This window comes from Coloeus monedula, assembly GCF_965178545.1.
Source record: "Coloeus monedula genome assembly, chromosome: Z".
NCBI lineage: Eukaryota > Metazoa > Chordata > Aves > Passeriformes > Corvidae > Coloeus > Coloeus monedula.
The window spans coordinates 23,115,670-23,130,709 of NC_138822.1; positions in this window are offsets into that span (position 1 = coordinate 23,115,670).

Genomic DNA, 15,040 nt, shown 5'->3' on the forward strand with positions numbered 1-15,040 from the left:
AAAGGCATTCCTAGTGTCTCCTTAAAAAAGGGATTATACATGGGACTTTGGTGCAGAGTGCTGTTAATTTTGTGTCTATTGACAGTACACTTTTTCTACAAAATAAAAATATATATTAAAAGAAAGTAAAAGAGAAGAAAAAAACCTTAGGTAATAGAACAGTCAGAGTGGAGTCTCATCCATTACCTCTTGGATTTTGCCACTTTTCATAACACTTGAGGAGTGTTTGTTACAACTCAAAAGGTACTTAATGTTGTGTCTTGCTGGTATTCACCTTAATTACTGCACTGACAGTGTTTTTGTGAGTTATGAAATGACAAAATTAGAACTGAATTTCATCCTCTGTCACGCTCACTAAACCACCAGAATAATAAAGCACAGGATACCCTCCCATGTCCAATACCAGTATATGACTTCTCAAGCTCTATTCATCTCTAGCAGTGCAATAATGCATGAAGTGAGACAAGCAGAGCAAATCAAAAACAGAAAGAAAAAATATTGGAATGAAGTATCTTCTGCTACATGATAGTTTAAATTTTGAGAGGGGGACAGTCAAACAGAATGGCCAGTAAAAGTAATTGTTCACCAGATGTGTCACAAATATGCTCTTTCTACATCATTTCATGGAAAAAAGTTTTCTGTATATAAAGTTCAAAACTCATTGAAGCTGAAAGTAACCTATATATGTATGTGTAATTTATCTATATTGCACTGAAGTTCTTTGAGACTCCGTTATGTTGCATGTGGTTTCCATTCTCTTGTTTTTATAGTTTTTGGAATTTATTTTAGATCTTTTGAGACCTCTAACTATTCCCTGGCTAGAAAGATGAGGTTTCAGACTTCTCAGTTTGTTTCAGAGTTTCTCATTTCTTATAGCAAATCTTTGTGTGTTTAACTCTGTATTAGACTTAATGTTCTTCGATTCCAAGCATTGCATCATTAACAAGCCTTGTTTTTCCTTTTGCCAGCATTTATGACTCATCTAGAAATAGTGTCATTTCTCAATAAAAGACAGTTTCAATTTTATTTGGTTTATTCTTTTTGTATTTATTGGGGGAAAAGTCCCCAGATTATAATTATTTGACTGTACTATTTTTGATGAATTTTGATGAATTATGGTATGTTTTTCTGACTCCATTTTATTTAAATGTTCATGGAAGGAGAGAAAACATGGATGAATTCTTACAACCATAGGATTGTTTCACAGCTTTCAACAATGTTTCCATTAGGAAATTTAGTACACCATGGAAAATAAACTGGCAGAAAGAGACAGACCATACCATGTGCAAGACCCTGTTGTGGAAGTAAATTAATATATAGTCTCTCTGAAGTTATCAAGGCCAAATCAGGAATTGTGTGTAAGGAGGTCAAACAAAGGCTTTCTTACCATCCACTGTATTCTTTTATTTGCTGATCTCTTGGGGAATCTAAGTTAGCATAACTTGCACACCAAAGAGTTGAAAGGAGTTATTCAGGGAAATAATGCAGAGCCATCTTTAACTTATTATTTCTTACTGTGTCCAAGTTGAATAGTTTGGGGATTTTTTAAAATCACGTTTTCTTTTGCTGGGTCCCTGTGAATTCAGACCTATTTTGTTAAGCATGTTAAACAACTGGAGGAAAGAAAATTAAATTTCAGTAAGTTGGCTGATGCAAATTAGGTGGTGGTTAAGCTGCATCATTCATCTAAAACCTTCCTACCCCTATACTTCTATTGTTTTAATGGGAAGAATTAACTTGAGGTTTTTGTGTATATCAGCAGAAAATAAGTCTCCCCCTTAGCACAACTGCTGCAGCAAGTTTGGTGCATCATGCCGTATTAGGTCTCTACTATTCCTTCTCCTTTAGGATGATGTGCTCTATCCATGGATAGAGCAGCAGCAGTACCGACCTCCTCTCTGTGCCTCCTGAACCTAAGCTTTCCATCTAAGATTCAGGGAGTTTTTGTCCTGTAAGCTTCCTGAAAGGGAACACAAGTATTTGCATTAGGAACTCATTCAAAGGCTGGAAGGACTGGACAGATGTTAAGTGGCATTTTTTGATATCCACTATTTTAGGTTTAAAGGCACAAAACCAGATGGCATTTAGCAATTCTGTAACCCATGGCAATTCAAAATGAATCAGTTTTGCTTACTCACCTAACTGGCCACATTCGAAATTCATTTTGCTTCCCCACAGCCATTTCTGAATTCTAGCTACTAGGACTAGCTACAAAAACATGAACTACTTGGTGACAAAGAATATTTGTTGGATCAAATCTACAGCTGCTGCTTGTTCTAGAAAACTTCATTATGCAGCATCAAATATGGTGCTGTCTTGATGTGCATCCACTTTCAGTAGAAATAATCTCTTTAAACAGAGAGTATGCATACATGTATTTACATCTCATGCTTGTGTTATCTTATAAATCAGTGGAATATATAATCAGATACTTAAATGAGAGTGTGCGCTGCTGAACAGGAAGTCTGTAATCATTTTATGGATAGCCCATATAATAGTGGACTACATGGCATGGAAGACTGGGAATCAATGCTGCCAAGTGGTGATCACAGTGCCAAGTACGCAAGTTAAATAAAAATTGCATGCTGAGACTGACCATTATATGGCAGTTTTGAAATGAAGCATAAGTTAGCTTTTTCCTCAAGAGATAAGGCACTGGTGTTGTAGTATCCAAACACACATCAGTGGCCATAAGCAAACAGAATAATTCACTACAAATTAAGTGGAAAATATGAAACAGAAAGGTCTCTCAATCAGGCTGGTTTTTTAAGCATGAGATGCTGGCCAGCCCCTGCAAGAGTTTCATGAGAAAGGCAGGGTGCATTCATCCCTCCAAATTTACATTCCTACAACCCCACAAGGTTCCCCCACAGATGTAGTCCAGAACAAGTGGTGGAAACCAGGAAGGACATTATTTCACACCACTGTGACTTCTGCTCCCATGGTTTGCAGGGAAGAACGTAACATTTATTATATTATATTCCCTGTTTAATATTGAATCTGTGAACAAAGGGCAAAGCATGTAATGTTGATGCTGATTACTTTCCAGGCTATCCCATAACTAATAGCTGCTGCAGACACACAAAACATTGTCTAAAGATTTGTTCATTTTCTCTCTGCTGCTGTTGTTTTAATAGGTTTACAGCTCAGGAGCTCCTGGCCACTTGCTCCTCCTGCTCATTTCGTGGCTCCAGGGAGATGGTGAACAATGCCTCAGATTGGCAGTGCTCCCCCGACACCATGGGGGAGACCATTAGCTTCACTCAATATTTCAGAGCCAGCACCACTCCTGACACAACATGACTTGCAGCTGTGTAAGTGCCACACACACAAACTTGCTATTACCTGCACATAACAACCTGCACATCCAAAACATACTTTCCTTTTCATACTTTCAGGAAAGCATTTCCAAATGCTTACCACAATTATTTTGTTCAGATTCTCCATTATGCTGTCTTGAAAATTGCTGCTCATTTGTTCTCCTTTCTAAGGAGCAGAACAATTTGCCCATAAAACAGCAATGACCTAGATTTTCCAGAGGCATGTTTCAACCATGGTTTTATTTGCCTAGTATCCTCTGTTTATATTGTGACTCCAAGATTTTCTGCAGACATTGATCACTGATTTTTTATTACGTTTTTCTTGTGGTAGTGACAGTTTGAAGCATTTTTTTTACACTGTTGCTTGCAAAGCAGCTCCTAGGACAGGAAGTTCTAGAACAGTGCTCATCATACACATATTTATCACCCTAATCTCTGCAACCAGTGCTTGTTATACTTTTCTTGACATTTTATGGTATGCTTTTTGACATCTGCTTGCAAACTCCTACAGCCTTTTCAGTCCTGATATTCACTTGTTTTATCTGATGCTGTTTTCATAGTCTAGATATGCAGGCTCATTGCTTTCCTTCAAGCCTTGTCTGCTCAGTCATACTGGGATAGTCAGTCCTGAAGGCTTTCTTTTTACTCAGCCCCAAAATCTTTACAGAGCTTCTCGGGAAAAATGTGCTTAGGTATTTAAACTTTACAGTTGTTTTCCTTAAAAAACAAACAAAAAACTCAACTCAAAACAAACAATAAAACAACAACAAAAAACCTGTAAATTACAGACTAACCTTATACTCTGTGGATGTCTAAGGACAAGAGTGGTAAAGTTTTGTTCTCCTACATAAATCTGACAATGCATGGCATAACGGCAAAGTGGGAGGAATGCTAAAAGGTTCCTCTGCAATGTAAGCAGTTGGATCAATGTGGGGTTTTGTGTTGTGTGACATTAATTGTTGTCAAAAATGCTCCTTTCAAACCATGGAAATCTCCAGCAAGCACTCAAGATTTTCTGTCGTCTCATGTATGAGATATCCTCTTTAGTCTCCGTTCACTATAATTTAAGATATTTGGACATTTTAAAGTTTTTTTTCCACTAGTATACAGGTCTGTGTACTTTGTGCAAAATAACAAAACAGAAATGCACAATAGATATGTATGCAAATATTAGAATGCTAACAAGTAAAATCTTTGAGATTTTGGGTAATTCTTCTCATGCAATTCTCAAATTATACTGAAGAAGTAAACTATGAAGCATCACACTCAGATAAACAATTCACAACAAATGTTTTGACAAATCTGCTGCCTTTTATGTTTGAAATGAGTCTGTGAAGAGGTTTTGCTTTTTTTCTCATTCATTACTGAAAATTTTTCAGCCATGATGTCTACAGAGGAAAAGCCTCACCCTGTGAATCTTCTGAGTACTATTTGTGAAAATTGTTAATGTTTACAGTTTTTTTAATAACCACAAACACCATAACTGACTACAAAGTATTTCAGCTTTTTGCAGAACAGGAAGATGGGTTGATAAGCAATTTTTGTCAACGTATGTATGATACAGGAATAAATGTATGTGAATTTCTGTGACGCTGCCTGACTGCACATTTATGCAATTATATATTTGTGAGCTAACTTCCATCATTCATGCAAATTGTTAAAAACCCATGAGCATGCAAACAAGATAGAACCCATGAGCATGCAAACATAAAACTAAATTCAGTTTTTTTATTTTAAGAAAAGGTCAGATACTTAAAGATCTAAACCATCCTAGACCCTAAACCAGATTCTGCAGTCTCTGGGATCATTACTATCAATTTAGATTAATATAACTCAGGTTATTGTTGGCTGATAATATTTATAGACCAAAGGAAATAATCAGTAGTGTTGTATTTTTAGTATTTTTAGATATTTTGTTACAGCAAATCTGGTGTTAATTAGAGAGCACTGTATGTTTCATTAATATATTAATGCACACTGAACACTGGATTTCTTTTCTTTTTTCTCTTTGTTCTTGTATTGTTATATGACATTGATCATGAAAGTTTTACTAAAAAAATCAGGATAATTTAAAATTTTATAATACTATATGTTTTAGATACACTAATATCTAGTTATTTGTTGCTAATTTTAGTTATTAGATAATTGTAAAATATAATATTTCAATTATACTTTTAACACCTGTGGTTACGAAAGGGTGTACCTTGTGTAGTATGTAAAATTCTTTGGCTTTTTGCCGCCATTGAAAAATCTACCATTATCGTATCTTTTCTTGGTTTATCACTTTACTCTCAGTACATTTACAAAAAGCTCTTGTTCAGAACTCACGTTTTCTGTCCTTTCCCACTACCTCACTACCTACACAGGGCAAATTCCTGGACCAGACTGAGCTGCAAACAAGATGACTCCAGGCAAGAGCGAAAGAGACTGATCCATTCACTCTTTGTTTTATTAGGAGTCATCTGAACTCCCATGAATTTTTCACAATCTCTTCTAAGGGGAACACATCTCCAGTAAAGGATGTGCTATAGTCACTCTTTGAAACTCAGTTTTCAAATGTGATCAAAATTAGTCAGAAGGAGTTCATCTGATTTTCTTGATTACACTCATTTTTTCCCTCAGACACTGAGAGAGAAGATCTCAGTTTAAATGTAGGTTCAGCAACAACTTGATAGACTATCACGGAATAGAAAACTACTGATTTTTGATGCATGAAACACAAAAGCATAAGCCATTGAAAGTAAGAGTACTGTGAAATAGGTAAGTGATCTTGCAAGGTTTTAATTTCTGCAAGTTCTTCTGAAGATCAGCAACATTTTTAATTTAAAAATAAGTACTTTCATTTTGTTTTTCCCCTACCAAAAATTACAAGTGATCTGAGAACTTGGTCCTATATTCTACACAGGTAGTCATTTATTTATGTATCTACATTTGTATAAAATACCACTTTTTCTATCCTTTTCAGAGGTCTTTAAAAAAACCTCTTCATTTTTTTTCCTGGAAAAAACCTGTTTTCAATATGAAGAAGACCTGGCAGGGTTTTTTTCTTAATTCATAATGACAAAAATTTTTACAGTATGAGGAAAATATCTGTAAGCAATGATGATACAGATCTTACAGTTAGATGTGGGAGAGGTCAAATTTTCTGTAGAAAATCTGATTTTCTACAGAAACTGATGTCTCTTTTGATTCAGCTAAAATACTTCACATCCTGAGGTGAAACCAGTCACTTCCAGCACAACTAAGATATCATTAATAATCATACATGCAATAAATAACAACATCCGAATTAGCTCCTGAGAGATATATGGCTGCAAATTGCAGCAACAAATCACTGCCTCTGTAAGAGAATGATCATTACTCCAGTGTGTACAAAAGCTGATTTAACAACTGTATGCTTTATGGTGAAGCTCACCCTAATTAGCCTTTCAGATTCCTGAGAGAAATGTCTGCAGAGCATTTGACATTGTGATGTTTGATTTAGCAGGGGGATGGGAGGATTTGTTTCTAAACCTAGAAAGCACAGGGCCACAAACTTAGCTTTCAATTAGGTCACTTCTATTAATGGGGAAGGGAAGTAAATAGTCTTTTCAGGAAAATAGCTTGGAAGTAAATTAATAATTAATCAGTTTGGTATATGTAAATGTTTTACAGATAGCTCTTTAGTGGCAGGATCATCTTACTATAAACTACATGCACCAAAGTACACATGTGCAGGCAAAAATATCACTGTTGTATTTATTTCTTCCACTATCTCTATACCAGTGAAGTTTTGTCACCGACCTACCCTGTTAACAAGTGCTGGAATTTTGTAAGAAGCTGACGAAAAGAACCAAAAATAAAAGTTGGTCAAATTTTGCTGGCCCAGGTACCAGGGAGGCAGATGGATGTTGGTGCTGATACTGAGCCATCCATTCTCTGCAAAGATCCTGGGCTGGAATCAGTCAGGTAGTGAAGTGTCTGATGGTTGTACAATCTAATGGCTTAATTGTAGGTGATTTGTTTCCTTAAGGAGATCTGGAAACTAAGGTCAAATTTCTGAAATTGAGTGGGTAGACTGATGTGGTCAAAAAGGCGACAATACACAATTTTTCATACTGTACAACATGGATAAACAGGCACATAAAAATTGATGCTCAGTAGATTTGAATCTGACCACCCTCAGATTGTCTCTTTTTGCAAAGCACCAACACATTTAATAAGCGAAGTGACTATAGTGATGGTGGTAGGGAAGATTCCCATGTTATATGATAGCTGTTACTGTCTTGGTCAGCAAGCAGGATGCCCAGGCTCACAGCAATATTTCCAGCCATCCTAGGAGAGCAGCCAAACAACAACTTGGGAAGATGGTTTAGGACAAAAAAAGGAACAGGATTTAAGTTACTTTCTTATCCTTCTTTTTTTTTTTTTTTTTTTTTTTTTTTTTTTTTTTTTTTTTTTTGAGAGAAGAAGCTTTCCTACTGGCTCATTGAAATTGCAACCTGCCCTTTTTGTTCTCTCACATTTTATAGAGAACCTAGAAACCTTTGTGGAGCCATAGATTCTGTCATGATTGCAAGTTACCTGGTGTCTTTTTGTGGATTTTAAGCCTGTATTTGATACCTGTGCTAGTATTCAGGGGATGGTGTGAGACAGCTGTGTTACATGCTCAGGTGTTCCAACCATAAATCCATGTACCTAGTGTTTGCAAAACAGATGTAACAGTCTAAACAGATGTAAAAATCAAAGAGAAATAGTTTGGTATGGTGTGTGTACATAAATCAGTACTTTTTAAAAAAAGGAATTATTAGATAAGTTTGCTGCTTTACTGCCTATTGCTCTTTGCCAAATCATATTTCCTAGAGTAAAAAAATTATATGCTTCCACTGCATGCCCCAACAGCTCCAGCTACAATGCTGGAGTTTTTGAAAATCCAGCTACAGTTTTTGAAAATCCTTCCTAATAGGTTGGCACTCTAAAATTATGCTAAGAGTTTATGAACTAAGGAAATGTAGTACAGTCCACTTTTGTTGTTTGCTTGAAATAAGTCCTTCTTCTGCAGACAGAGGAAGCATGTAATCTGAAAACATTTGTTGCAGTTTAAGTTTGCCTACTACCCTAAATAATTCTTGTGGTTGAATTGACCCAATTCCCACTTCTGACTCCTCCTTCTAGACCCCATCAGGTTTTATATTTGTTTATATTTATAAAGAGCTGATGAAGATTTTGAAGAAGTTATGATGAGGATTATGGTATTTTAATATTTCAGTAGCATACATTACTTTAAAAGGTATGTGTTAAACTCCATGCCATATAGAAGCATGGTTCTTGTGCCTGTATTTTTATTGAAGGTGAAACACCTTTATTATTTAGGGAGAGGGTATGTATTAGAGGAAAACTGTGATGTAATTGAAATGGAACCATTGACATCCTTTGCAAAATAATTATGGACTCATTTAATAGGTTTCTTTCCTCCCTCCTGCTGTATTATGAAGTGACACAGAAATAGAGATTAAGTGAATCATTGACTGCTCTGGAGAGGTAGCTCTGATCATATTTTTAGTACAGTTTTCTGAAATACACAATGTATTCACCCAGAGGAAATGTGATAACTTGTAAATTGATAAGTCTGTTGTAGTGAAAGGCATAAATAGTGTTGGGGAGGGAGATGTAGGTGGGTTTGAGAGAGTATCTGAGCTAGAATTTGCTCCTGAGAGCTGAGGCTCTGCATCAACAAGCACTTCAGCATGCATATAAGTCCCTCTGAAGCCAGCCAGATGCAATACATACTTAAGTGCTTTGCTAAATAAAGGTGGGAACTAATATGTTTTTTACACATGCTTAAGCAGTCTTTTCTAAACCAGAGCCCAAGTCCCTTAAGAAGAGAAAAAAAAATTATACACAGATGCACTGGCACCACAATCTAGTCAACTTATGAAGAGTAAGTTTTTCCACAACAGAATCAGCAGGAATTATTATTAAACACAGTCATGTCAACAATACATAGTGTGGGGCTGTGAGCCAAGTGGAAAACTGTCTTGTGCTCACCAGTCTGCTCAGAGGATATGAGGCTCCCCAACACCAAAGCAAAGATAGAGGCTACAAAATGAAACTGATAAGTAAAAACGGATGACAATAAAAATACAGAGGCTTTCTGAGGTGCATGTGAGTATGCATGAAACTGGAAACCATGTTGGTTTTTTTTAAAAAAGTTTTCTTTTTCCTTGACTGGGGCCATTTAGATGATTACTGTATTTCAAGGTGTGCAAAGGAAATCTGAGACTGTTTTTGCTAGTCCACAATCCTCTGGGTAATGCCCTTGCTTGTCCTTTTCCTTGTTCTTTTATGTGTCAGCAGTTATTGACCTCAACCTTCATTTTTGATGAGCTATATAAAACATTAATAAATGATGAGTAAAAAAATGTTGTGGTGCATGATAAAATCACCCGTATTACAAATAAAATGTTCACTTCTGAGATTGCCAGCTATTTTTACATTCAGCACTCTAAGTGTTTAAACACAGTAGGGCTTTAAATGAAATATACACAAAAATCCATTAACAACTGAGGTTTTGATAGAAATGGGCAAGAATGTTGGTTCTGTACTCAGGACTGGTAAAATATGAGTGAGGAAAATATAGATATTTCCTTAGTGAAAATTACAAGGATAGACACTATGCTCTGGTTTTAAATAAAATATTTAAGGTAATTAAGTCAAAGGCAGAACTGGATTTTATAAAGTAGCCCAGGGGAGGGGAAGAAAAGATTTTGCACAGTATTCCTTTTGTGAGAGAAAAGTCTTTATTCATGTTTATTCCTTGTGTCATATGTTAGTTTTTGTTTTGTTTTGTTTTGTTTTCCCAAAAGAAATAACAGCATCTCTGCGCAAAATACACTTTCTCCAACAAAGTAAATTTACAGACCCACTGAGGCTGAGCCCAACATGGTCTTGCTGTAAATATGTGTCGCAGAGAAAACCATTAGACTGTCAACAAGGGTATGTTCTGCAAAAAATCTGAAGGTTTTATGCTATGGCAATTTCTACAGGATCTGGATAGAGGCAAATAGTATTTGTCTTAGGTCTGAGGATATTTTACTTTAAGGATCTGAAAGCTTAGTTTGCATGTTGTGTTTCAATTTGACCTCCTTCCACAGCTCAGTTTAGGAATTTGCTAAAAACAAAAGTGATTCATGAGTTTATTTATTTTGTGACACTAGCAGTGGCCAAACCAGGCTGGTCTGGCTACCAGACTCCAGAGAAGCCAGCAGTATGTGTCCCTAATGGGACCTAGAGGCACAGACAGCTGTGATGATCCCTGGACATCCACGTGCACATTGTCACAGATTTGTAAGGCTAAACACATCTTCCTCACCAGAATCGCCTGTTTGCTTCACATCTTATTTCTTACACTTCTCTTCTTGCAAGGCAAGCCTGCCAATGTGCACCTTCCTCCTTAACCCGTGACCTCCAACTTAAGAGACAGACAGCAGTCATGAAACAAAAGGAGCTATTTTTCCCCCAACATGAAGGAGCCAGATATACACTCTGGTCAGAGCTACCTGGGGGAAAGGAATCTTGGCTCTCTGTCCTTTCACACTAGGAGGAAGAGGCAATGTTTAGGTCAACAAATGCATCTCCACTCTCTTTGCCTATCCCTAGCTGCTGGAGGTGGAGGGATACAGGCAGGAGAAGTCCTGTGGGACACTCCTACCTCTTCTTCACAGGAGAGATGGAAGGAGGTGCATCAGGCAGTTTATGAATTTATAATATTCTGCTGTGCCTGAATTTCAGGCACAGTGCCTGGAATTCTTCAAAATGGAACAATCTGGGATGTTTACTCAGTGATCACTTCGTGGGAACATGTTCCATGAGATAATATTGACTTAGGTGGATAATTCAGCTTCTTTTTTTTCATTTTTTTGGGGAAGGATGAGAGCCTTGCTTTAAAAGCATGAAGGATAGACTGGATCCTTGTTGGGTGCAAGTGGATCTCTATAGCTGGGACTAAGTGCAGACTCCTGGGTCCATCTCTCTGCTGCAGCTGAGCCCCTGCTCCATGCAGGGCTGAGACATAGGTCATCCCCTCCACTGGCTCAGGCTAGTGTATAAAAAAGCTCCAGTGCATGCCTCAGAAGACAGCAAGGGTGCATTTCATCCCTTGCAGAATGAGTAAAGGACTGGGATCTGGCAAAGAGCCATGCCCAAAGCAGAAGTTAAGCAGACATACACCCCGAAAATCCATATGCTTTCATTATGGATATTTGCAGTCTGAAGTTGCTTCATTGTTGCTGGTTAAATTTTTGTGAATCAGTCTTTTTTTGAGATCACAAACTGTCCTGAAACCTTTCATGTGGGCAAATGAGCAACGCTGTACTTAACCAAGTAAAAAAAAAAAAAAAAAAAAAAAAAAAGAGTAACACAGTGTGGCTAAGTTTAGTCACCTAAATCCATATATAGGTTCCTAAAATTAACTCTGGTTCTCAGAAGGTCATAATTTTTTGAGAAGGAAGCTAGTAATTTGGGCAGCTAGATGTAAACTGAGGTCTCTGAATTTAGCTGGTAGTGAAGCAGCATTTTTGACTTAAGCCCAAGCCTTTCTGCCCTTGGAGAATACATCCTTGCTGGAAATGCTAGAAATTTGTATGTACAGTGTTTTACAGATGTGTTCTGTTCTTCATTTTTCCACAAAGAAACAATGATTAAAAAAAAGAGTCTGTGAGTTTTTTTAAAGTAGAAGATAATTAATGTAAATCAGTCACTAGAAACAATACAGGCTTATTTTCACATTTGCTTGGGATTAAGCTGCTTCCACAAAGTACTTCCACATGTATGCTAATTAGTTTTATAACAAAACCAACCATTCCACAATGAAGAGTGAAGACAAAAGTCTTATGAACCATGCCTTATTCAATTAACATTTATCTCCCTGTTCCAGGCCAGCAGGATTCCCTTCGGGGTTAGCTCCTACTGAGCACTATAGACCTCCATCGCTCAGCACCTGACCAAGCCAAGAGACCTCTGGGTGCTTGGGAGTAGATAAGAAACCTCCTCTGATATGATTATTGTCAGGGGAAAATTGTATATTCTCACTAGTTTTGACTTATTTTTCAGTCTTTACTCCATTTCTGCTCCTGGGACCTGCTTCTGTGTGAGGTGGTCTCTCTGTGTCAGCTGTGATGTTATGTTCTTATAAATACACACAAGCCCAACCTTCCATTTTTGCTGGATTTGTTTGCATATACCATAAATGAAACCTGATGGGATATCATTGTAATTTCTTTGTTGTATAGCTGATTCTAAGGATGAAGCTAAGTGAGAATTTGATGGCAAAGGATTAGAAGAGCTGTGATAGACTGATGTAGCTCATTCTGCTGGCAGCTACAGAGAAGACAAAACAATACTCTTGCTCTCTCTTCCTGCCTAACTTTGCTCTGACAATGCAACTATTTGTGTCTTTTTACTGTAAACTGGATCTCTAAAATGACTAAGATTAAAGATATCCTCTTTTCTGGAGGGGTAATGAAAGAGAAATTTCTACCCAGCCTTGCCCAGGAAGCCAGCACATAATCTAATGGAGCCCTTGGAAAGACGAGAAGCTCTCACCGTCCAATGCGGTCTCATAGTCTTACCCATAAGTGCACTTCTTCTTGTGCCCTTTGTCACCTTCTGAATTTCTGGTTCCTCCATAACCTGAGCACCCACCTGATACGTTGCAAACTAAGAGTTTCTTTAATGGAAACCAGAACATAGAGTCAACTGCTGAGTGTGCAGGTATCATCTACAGATGGGCTACACACCTACCCAGGAACAAGAGTTATTCTGGTTGCAATCATATAATTTCTGCTTCCTCAGACTTTTTCTGTTATTTTAGAGAGACATCACTCTTTGAAGGACCAAAGTGATACAGTTCCCTCAGAGACAGGATAAACATGTAGACTATGGAAAAGAAACTACCATTAAGCTTTTTTCTTACCATTTGGTATGTCACACTCATTAACTGCAAATTTAAGGTAATATCTGAGACCTGCATCTGCATCCTACTTCCTGAATGCATCTGATTTCTGTTCAGCATGCATAGAACATAAACCTATTTTGATCTTTTGATGAAAGTTAATAATTATTAAATATCTCATCCCACAATTGCTGTATATACAAATCATATCTTGAGTGCAGACCAGGGTGTGTGACTTCTTTACAGAGTGAAAAGTGATCCTGCCTTATCAGACATTTGTCGATACTGCTATTTCTGAGCTTTAGTGGATGCTGCATTACACAGCCACCTTGGTTTTAGTTATCAAGGCAATTTCTTCTGCAGCTCTTCAGCTGCCTTTCTGCTTTTGGGAGCCAATAATCTTTGCTGTCAGTGCCTGGGTAAACATGTTTTTTCAATCAGCACAGCCTCTCTACCATAAGCATGAGAGTCTTCTACAGAAACTGTTACGTTCTGTGAAATGTTCCTAGACATACTCTTAGAATCTCACATAGACTTGTTTCTGGGGCTGGTTGCAGCTTACCAAAGACAAATATGGTACCAAAACCAAAAGACTACAAAGGTAAATGGAAAGTGTGCTCTGGTTCGCTTTTGTTAGTTCAAGACTCAAGGGTGTCCTGGGTGAAAGGTAGCAGTAACAGCAGTTACTCCTTGAGATATGTTCTGTGATTAATCCAGTGTGCATCCACATCATGCAACCTCTCAGGTCCCAAAATGAGGTAATTTATTAGAAGAATGTATGGCTGAGAAAACTGCTAGATGATGAAAACTGTGCGTTAACATCTATGCTTTTTTGGAAGGTAAGAGATTATAGGCATGAGGGCTAAGGTCATATAAAATTTTAGATCACAGTATTTCCATCTGCAGAAGATTGTACAGAGGATTTGTGAGAGGAAAGGTGAAGGAGAAAATTTTAGAAGCTGCAGTAGACAACAGCAAGGGGTCAGTGTTTGGTCAGGGTCATGTTTAAACAACCGGATACACTTGTCTCTGTATTGTATAACAAATAATGTTTCTGTAATTAAAATTATGTATTTAACTGCATATATTTCTTTATTAAGCCCTTTCTATTTCTGAAACAAGAGCAGCTTTTCTTTGTGTACTTTAAGCCATTTCCACAGCAGTGCAAATCAGGGCTAATGGAGCACAAATCTAGAACGATAGTGAGCAAGGTACATAGCTGCGACCTGTTTGTGTGTAGCTGTGTAGGTGTGCCTTTTTAGGGTGTGGAATTTGAGGAGGAGGGCAGAAACCAATTACAGCCGCCATTAAACTTCAGCTTGTAATATGAAACAGGACATATCCTTGCATAGGAGGAGGAGTGTTCCTCAGGGATCTGTGTGCATCCCAATGCAGTACTTTAATTTTGAATCATTTATACTATAGTGGTACCACTTCCACGTATAAGCACCTCTTAGGCTGGAATGAACATTTTTTCTTAGCTGCCTCCTGGTAAAGCATCTATCTTCTACAGGAAAGATCATATTTTCTCCCTGCTGGATCGGCATAACAAAAGAGGCTGAAGGATTTACTTTATTCTGCACTGGAAAAGTACACCTTAATAAAGCATATTTTTAAAAAATGGCCACTTCATGGTTTCATTTTAATTTTCTTTTTTTCATTTTTCATTTTTTCATTTTTTTCATTTTCTTTTTTTCTTTTTGTCTTTTTCTCTTTTTGGTTTTTTTTTTCCTTTTATTTTTTCACAGGAATGGATGGTACTTTCAGAAGATGAGAGCAAATCCACCAC